The following is a 9,228-nucleotide window of genomic DNA, read 5'->3' on the forward strand; positions in this document are numbered from 1 at the left end:
GGTTAGATTTCTCATCAAAGCTTTGTTTTCTCAGTTATGGAAAATAATCTCATTTTTCTGTTTTATTTCATCTATGATTTGGAACAACTTATAATATTAAAAAATAAAGTAATATTAAAAATGTTGCCAAAGACCACTGATGAAGCACTTTCTGTTTCTGTTTCTATTAATTTTTATTTTTGAAATTTATAGTTAAAATTTCAATCCATTTGACTTAGTTTTAATGTAAGATTTGAAATAAGTGTGTAGATTCCATCTTTGTAATATAGAGATCCAGGCTTCCCAACATAATATATGACCTGCTATTTCCAATAATGTCCATAGCCCTGTTACTAAAGTTGAGTTGATGATGAGTTTCCTTTCAATTCCATCTTGTAATTGATTTGCCATCATTAATTTTTAATGCAATTGCTTTTCAAAAATGTTTGAAAGCAATCATACTGTGCTACACAAGGTAGAAAAACCCTTGACCTGTATAGATTAACAGAAGTTTCCTCAGTGGAAAGTGAAAGAAAGAACATAAAATAAAAGCTTAGAACAGGATCAAAATATCTGTGAGGAGATGTTAATTAGGACGCCATCTCTCATTTTCTAGTCTCCATTGATTCTATCTGCAAAACTTTCTGTTGGTTTCATTCTATTATCATTGAAAATATTATACCCTATCTTTGTTGTAAATTTCTATGCAATAATCTGGGCATTTTGAAACACAACCTGGACAGCCCAAATGTTTCTATTTCTAAAAGAAAACAACAGATAAATAGATATAGAGCCTGCAGATAACAGGCTCACAGCTATAAAGCAAAAAACAACATATACTTTTACCTTTAAATTGATCATTGAAAGTATTCAAGGTAGTAATGTAGAGCATAAGATGATTTGTGAATTTAATTTGTTCCATGTATACTGAGATTCTAACCATTCATGTGCTTCACAACTTCTATAGGCCCTTCATGTTTCTAATTTGTATTATAGCTACCATCTTAAAAATCTGTTTCTACTATAATTTTATACATATTTTATAGGCAATTATTTCTCCTTTAAGACTATGAAAAAGCAAATATATACTTGGCTGTCAATTTCATGTTTCTCAAGTACAGGGTGTCAATTTATGCCACAATTTTTTTTTGTCTCTGGAGATAATTTTCATGTTCTAATTTTTTAACATATAATTTTTCCAAGTTTATGTGTATTGCTCATATATTTAGTTCACTTATGAATCTCTTTGTATGTCCTGTACTCCTTTTTCATCTTCCAGTAATAACATAATTAAAAATGTTCTCTGTAATGTTTTCTTGCTCCTTAGACAAGGAAGTTTCTTTTTTTTTGTATATATTGTTTTATTCTAGATATGACAAAAATGAGGGCAAGCTATCCTTTTCAATTAAAATTCATGCTTCTTTGGTTATAGATATTTAAAAGTATTATTAAAATTTGTTTAAAATGTATCTATCATGGGCTTCTTTCTTTCTGAAACCTGAACCTAGTTACTTTTTCTCATTTTTCTTCTCTCCCTCCCTGCCTTACTCCCTTTTCTCTCTCCCTTCTTCCCTCTTTTCTTTCTCCCTTTCCTCCCTTCTTTATTCCTTACCTTCCTTCTTTGTTTTCTACCTTATTTTTCTCTCACTTTATTTTTACTTTTTAAAAAGATGGTACACATGTTTGCTTACTAATTTTGGTGAATGAACTATAAATTTTAGTTTGTATTATTCATGGAGCATTTTACTATATACTAAAGTTCAAAATGTTTCCTGCAAAAACCAGAATAATTTTATACAATGCATCACTACTATCTGTATGATTAGCTCTTTAAAGCCTGTCTAATTTAGTTATTCAATGATGAAATTAAGTATCTGTGAAATAGTTTTTGAATACTTTAATATTTCTGTATACATTTATATTTTATTCTGTGGAGAAATTAATTTTCATTGCAAATTTTTTCATTACAGTTAGGAGTAACAATTTTTCTGCTTTGATTTAATACACTAATGTAACTAAAGACAAGTATCTCATTGAACTAGTACCTTGAAACTATATCAATAGGAATCTACCAATAAAGTAACAAAATATGTCTCTGAAGATTATGCATATACATATATCTAAGTATAATCTCAATAAACAAGTTATCATGAAAGGTGCATTGCTGTAGCATATTGATTTTATTGATTTCTGTGAATACATTTGGCATGTCTTTTCATATTGTGTGCTATATCATAAATGATGTTTGCTGTGTATCTACAATTCTGGCAATCTAATCTTGTATTATACCTTCATATTTTTATATATTTTCAAATGATGTGTGTGTGTGCGTGTGTGTGTGTGTACATATTTGCTATGTTACCTATCACCACATTAATGGTAGTGCAACCAGAAGTTGATCAACAGTATGATTAGTAAATCAGTACATTGAGAATTACATGACTGGGAATGGACCTCAAGATGCAGTCAAATACTAATGCTAAGTATGACTCACCATATCAAATGTTCACATAGCAGCTCATAGAGAGGTTCTTTTGTAGAATTATTCACTAGACATTTCAAATTACAAGAAAGATTTTGATAGCATTTATCCAGTGATTCATAGAGAATTCAGATTAAGAATCAGTCAATAAGTATGATAAAATCTGTTCAATCAATATCTGAACTAAAACATTGAGGTTTAGAGACTAATTGTTATGTTACAACTTAAATATGTAGAACAATACATTCATAGTACTTTATATCTTATATGTTATATGTCATAACTTACATAAGTAACCTGACATGAGTAAAGGAATTAGAAACCATGTTTAAAGCTTATCTATAACCTTGTTTTGTTTGTGGAATGTTCTTTATAATGAAAGTAATTTGTTAATAAAATAGAGCACTAATTCACATTCAGTTTACTATTTTGTTAAATTTAAATGATATCATTGTAACTAAAATATATAGTTATAAAAATATGTAATATCACTTTTAAATCATCAAATTACTACAGAAGAATCAAATGAACAAAACATGTCAGAAAAATAATGCAAAACCATGAATGATTTAATGTTATGTAAAAAATAATCATTAGGATCTAATTGTAAGTCTAACAGCATTTACACAAAGATTTTAATGTTGAAAAGAACAGAGAAAAATGTTTCGTTCATTTTGAATTACAAAGTTTGAATATTCTCACTGTCAACAGAAATGTTCTTACAAATGTAGTCAGAAATCCAAGGTTTGATACTGACATATGTTTATTCTTCAGATCATTAATTTGACAATGCTTTTTAGTGGGTCAAGCAAGTTATTACAGATATGCAATTATCTCTGGAGCACTTTAGCAATTGTAAAAGTGCTAAAATGTAACATATGCTTTATTTTTCTACAATAAAGACGGAATATTTCCGAAAAGATCTGACAGCACCAACTGATGAGTCAAGGAGATTCTACAGATGTACAGATTGTTTTGACAGAGGCCTTACTCAGTGCACTGAATCTCATATCACTTCTTAATGCAGGAATTACTTCTCATAAACTTTAAAAAGCATGTGATTGGAGCATATTTCACTAAAGGGAAAATACTAGCATTCTTATTATTTTTCATCAAATGTAGAAAATTTAATATGTTAGAGTTTATAAGACTGAGGAATATTTTAATTAGGTTTCTCTATGTGAATTTCATAAAAGACATTTTGATCATATTATCCTTCAGTCTTCCAACTCTTTCCAGTTACCTTTCTTCTCTACCCACCTTACTGCATGTCCTGTTTTGGTTGTAAAAAATAAAATTACAACTATAAGACCAATATTTTCTGTCCAGAAATTTTTGGATGTGAGTTCTTTCAATGACATGTGGCCAACTTACCATAAAATACACTAAAATAGAAGTACAACTCTTTCCCGCCTATTCTTTCAACTAATAATTGCCAAAATATCTAAAGCAACTTCTCTTTGTATGTTGGGAATATATCTGTGCTTGCAAAGTTTTTATACATGTAGTCAGAAACCACTGTGAGTTCATTTTTATGTTCCATTAACCTGATACACCCTCAAGCAGAACTCTCCTTTTTAAAATAATAAATTAATTAACTAAATAATTAATTAATTTCATCCCAAATGCTGGGCCCCCTCCTGGTACTTTCCTTACAATTCCCTTCTCCCCTATTCCTCCTCCCTTCTCCTCTGAGAGAAGGACGTCCCTCATGGAAATCTTTTAACCCTGAATCATTAATCTCTCTCTCATGAAGCACATCCGCTTCCACTGAGGCCAGACAATTTAGTCAGGAAGACTGAGATTCACGTATGCTGGGAGCCTTGTTTCAGCTTGCACATCTTCTTTGTTTGGTACCTCAGACTTTGAAAGATCCTAGAGTTCCAGGTTTGTTGACACTTGGTCTTTCTGTGGAGTTCCAAGAATAAACATATATACATTTACACATACAATCTTTCCCTTTCCAGTTTTTTAGATGTATAGAAACATAGTTAATTGCATATTTAACCAACAGATGAAAAATATTAATGTAAGTTTAAAAAAACAGCAGGATGAGTTTCTTGCTGAAATGGTGTAATATTGCTAGCATATATATTATTTCAAGACTGACCAGTTGGTTACAGAAAACAAGCTGGTGAAGGTATCTTTCTTATGAAAACCTCTGCAGTACTTAGCATTCTTGTTGTCTGTAGTTCCTTGTCTATGGATGAGTGCCTTATCATTCTGAGCCAAGATGATGCCTTATCCCTGTATTGCTAGTGTTATTAAGGTTGAGTAAGGATGGCTTCTATGAATTCAATGTCATCTGGGATTGTATCCAAATAATCTTAGGATAAATAATATGATGTTCAAAAATTATAAGAGTATTATTTTTATGGAATATTGTGCTCCAAATTAAATGAAATTTTTAAAATGAAGCCAACCATAAACAGAAGAATTCATTAAAATAGGTTGATGATAAAGATGTAAAATTGATTTAAATAGTTCAGTGTATATCACCTCACCATTTTAGTGGAATTCTTTTCTCTAAATGTGTCTATCTCTTAACAGCAACTATTGAAAGGTGACAATAAAGTATATGGCATGTTAAAGTTAAAAATAGCCACAAAATTCCAGTTTATCTTGAAATTATATGGCAATTACTAAAACATATTATAATTCATTCAAAAGACACATGAAAAGAAATGTGAAGATAATGTCATGATGACAGTTGGTAATAATAAGATTTTAATATATACTGAACTCTGTTACATAAGGTAATTGCTGCTTCAGGAACCAAATGACTTAATGTCTTGCTAAATTATTGTGAATGTTTTCACATTATTTTTTTTATCTTAATACTCAGTGATATAAGTGGTATGCTTCATGAAAATAACTTTATTATGTAAGAATGACTGAGTACTTTGAAGACCAATACAAAAAGCCATTCCACTCCTCCATCCTAACAAACACCTTTCCTCTAGCTACGGATGAGGAACAAGCTCCTCTATATGTGTGAGAAGTGAATGAACTTCACTGTTGTTCTACGTGTCACATTTTGTTGTTGTTTGGCCAGTCTGTTTGCTAGACATATGAATAAATCTTAACATATCGTTAAAATTACAATGTTCTCCAGTAAATTTGCTGGAAATACTTTTATGGATATAACATTATACTGGCATTTCCTTATCATACAAGTTTTTAAAATGAAGACAAAAATGTAACTTCATGTTTCAAGGTTTTATTAAAGTTCCTTTCCAGATACGAAAATATAAATACATACACACATATGTATGCATATGTGTGTATATAAATGCAAATATATGTGTGTGTATACACATATATATATGTCTATTATATATATACACATATATAAATATATACAAAGAATGTAATTTCTTTTTATGTTGTCAAAAACTTACCCAATACGTCAACCAAATCTGGAACATAAGTGTCATGTATTGATATGGCTGTTAGGTGTTTCCTCCAATTTGTCTGTATGTCTTTCAAAATATCCTGCTTATGGTACTGTAACAAATAATAGCCCACATCAAAAAATTTTAATTATAAGATCATCCTAATTGCACCAATATTTAAAAGTGTGAATAGAATCTTGAAAAATATAAAGCCGGGCGGTGGTGGTGCACACCTTTAATCCCAGCACTAGGAGGCACAGGCAGGAGGATTTCTGAGTTCAAGAGTTCTAGGCTAGCCTGGTCTACAAAGTGAGTTCCAGGTCAGCCAGGGCTACACAGAGAAACTCTGTCTTGAAAAATAAAAACAACAACAACAAAAAACCCCAAAAAAACAAAACAAAAAAGAAAAGAAAAATATAATTAATTACATAAATCAAGTATAGTTTTATATTTTGTGAATATATATACATATATATATATATTATGTTTATTCCAATTGAAATAAACAGAATATATTTTTCTCAGCACAACATGATCTGTTTTACTTATTAGTTCTTAACTAGAATCCAGTGAACACCAAGATGCATATACACAACAGATTTATTTGTGATTTTAATACTTTCCATCGTTAGATATTATTGTTCTTCTATAAGAATTGGAAGAAATAAGTAAATTTTGTTTGTTTTAGCCACTGAAATGACTGAGAAAAATAATATACTAATTGACCATTAGCAGTAAACATTATCTTGTTTATTAATTCTGAGATTTATGGCTTAATAATGCAGTCATTGTGCTTTCACAGCAACAGAAGCTTTTAATTTAATGTCTAGAACACATTTGCCTGCTATAAAGTAAAATTATTTCCACTATAAATGTCCCAAAATAATGCCTCCATAAGAAACTATGCATGTATCCTTCTCCTTACAAAATTTAACCTAAAAAAGATTTTGAAAATATGTTCAAATCCAAAAGGAGATTAAAAACAAAAAATCACAGATATTTTGCTGCAGCTAGAAAAAGAGATGACACAGTGGGTTCAGTCTGGCATTGGGAGGAAGAGGGGAAAGCATATATGTAGAGGAATTTTAATCCAGCAACATGGCTTCTATCCCAAGGGATCACATCCAAAAACCTTCTAGATCTGTATGATCAGGCTGGAATACATACATGTCCTGGATTCTATATTTAATTCTGAACAATGAAGGTAAATTTACTTTGCAGATGGAAGCAGCCATGTTTGCAAGTGACATCTAATTGATGGACAAACTGACTGATCAGAGAAAAATTTGACAGAATGAATCAAAGATAGGATATGCCCAATTCTCAGGAAAATAGCACTAGAAAGAGAGACTACTTACAAGCAGCTCAGAGTGAGTCAGGAATGTAGGACAATTCAGTGAGTGCAATTCAGCTGAATTCTGATAATGCAGTGGAGTTCAGCTGAGCTCATTCATTTCCATTTAGTTTCCTTCTGTTCGTGTTGTCATTGCAGTCAGTGCAGTTCAGTTTATGGAATTCAAAGGCAGCTTTTCAAGCAGAGTAATTCATCAAGAAGCTATGAGAATCCTGTTTGAATCAGTCAGCTTGGAGAAAAGGTTAGAGCCAGAAGAGCTGAGTTGAACTAGCCATCAAGAGTTCAGAAAGAAATCACAAAGGTAAGCTCATTCAGCAGTAAGCCTCTGAAATGACAAATATATCTGGTGAATAAAAGTTGCTTTTACACATTATTTATAATTATATAGCCAAACAATATTCAGAGTCTGAGAGACCTTGGAATACTTAGCCATATACTAGGTGTTTTCATCAAATCCCATATCCTCAGGTCTAAGAGAACCTGAAGATAGAAGAGAAGCAAAGAACTATAAGAGCAAGAAGGGATGAAATACACCAAGTAAATAAGACTTTCTTAATCAACATGTTCAAAACACATATGAACTCACTGATATTGAGGCAGCATATGAAACTCCTTCACTGTTCTGCACCATAAAGTGTCTTAGAGCTGAAAGAAGTAGCCACAGGCCCCTATCTATAACCCAAAAGCAATATCCAGTTGATAACAAGTTGAAAACTAAGTTTGTTTTTTTCCAAGTGGGTCTCACTAGAGAAACAAACTATTCTTAAGAACAGTCTGCACACCCAGAAGTACATCTCCAACAATAAATTAACTCAAAGATATCTTTAGATGTTCTCCTTGTCTCATAATGTTGTGTCTGGACTTTTTCTTTCATTTATTAATTTTATACTTTTTACATATTTTTTCATTTTCTTCTTTTATTGACCCTATGGGACCTTTGAACATACATTATGTCTTTCAGCTTAGTGTTTTTGTGGGATTCATGAGTGTGTGAAGAAGTTGCGTTCTTTTTCTCTCTCCCTTTCCCTTTCCCTCTCCCTCTCCCTCTCCCTCTCTCTCTCTCTGTCTTTCTTTTCCTTTCTTGTACTCTTTTGCTATTTGTTTTGTCCTATTCCAATGTGTTGATTTTATTTTATTAGTTATTAAACTTAAAGCTTGTTTGTTTTCTAATAATAGATAAAAAGGGAGTGTGAATTTGAATTATAGTGGTGTAGGGAGGAACTGGAATGAGTAGACGCAGAGAAAACTATAACCAGTACGTATTTTGTAAGAAAAATCTGATTTAAATAAAAGGAAAAAATAAATTTAGTTGTATGTTATTTAATGATAGTCTTATATAAGCAGTGCCTGTTGAACACTGTATATAATAAACAACATAGTGTATGCACATAGAAACTGTAAAAGATTTTGAGAATTCAAACAAGTATCTGGAACAATAAGTACATGGGAAAAGTGCCTGACACAAACCTTGCTAAGATGAATCTTGTTTCCCTGAACCTATATGAAATCTTGGCATCATGACACATACCTCTACTTATAGGCCTGGAGTGACAGATATAATAGAATCTCCAAAATATTGTGATTCAACACAGGAGCTTTAAGATCCTGTCTTAAATTATATGGTGGAGAAGGATGAAAGAAGACAATGCTAGACTATATATTCTCATTCATATACTTTAAATATACTCATTGGAATATGTTCAATACCACAGCTATGTACAGGAAACAAACTAAAATATGTTTTTCTCTTTTTGCAAGGAACACCATCTGCATTATTGCACCACTTATGTAGTAGATGCCTATTAACTGTGATTGGCTACCTTATAATCTTGAATCGAACAATGAGTAGTCATACCTCCAAGGTCTCTATGTGGAAGGAGCACATTAAATGAGATGTAGAAATGGAATGTATTCAACCTAAATAATAGAACTATAGTAGCCATTCAAAAGGTCCATTTAAAAAGATTACAGAGTAGCCACAGAGGTGATAAATCAAAACAGATACTATAGAAAGATAT

This window comes from Grammomys surdaster, unplaced genomic scaffold (assembly GCF_004785775.1).
Source record: "Grammomys surdaster isolate TR1022 unplaced genomic scaffold, NIH_TR_1.0 139, whole genome shotgun sequence".
Taxonomy (NCBI): Eukaryota; Metazoa; Chordata; class Mammalia; order Rodentia; family Muridae; genus Grammomys; species Grammomys surdaster.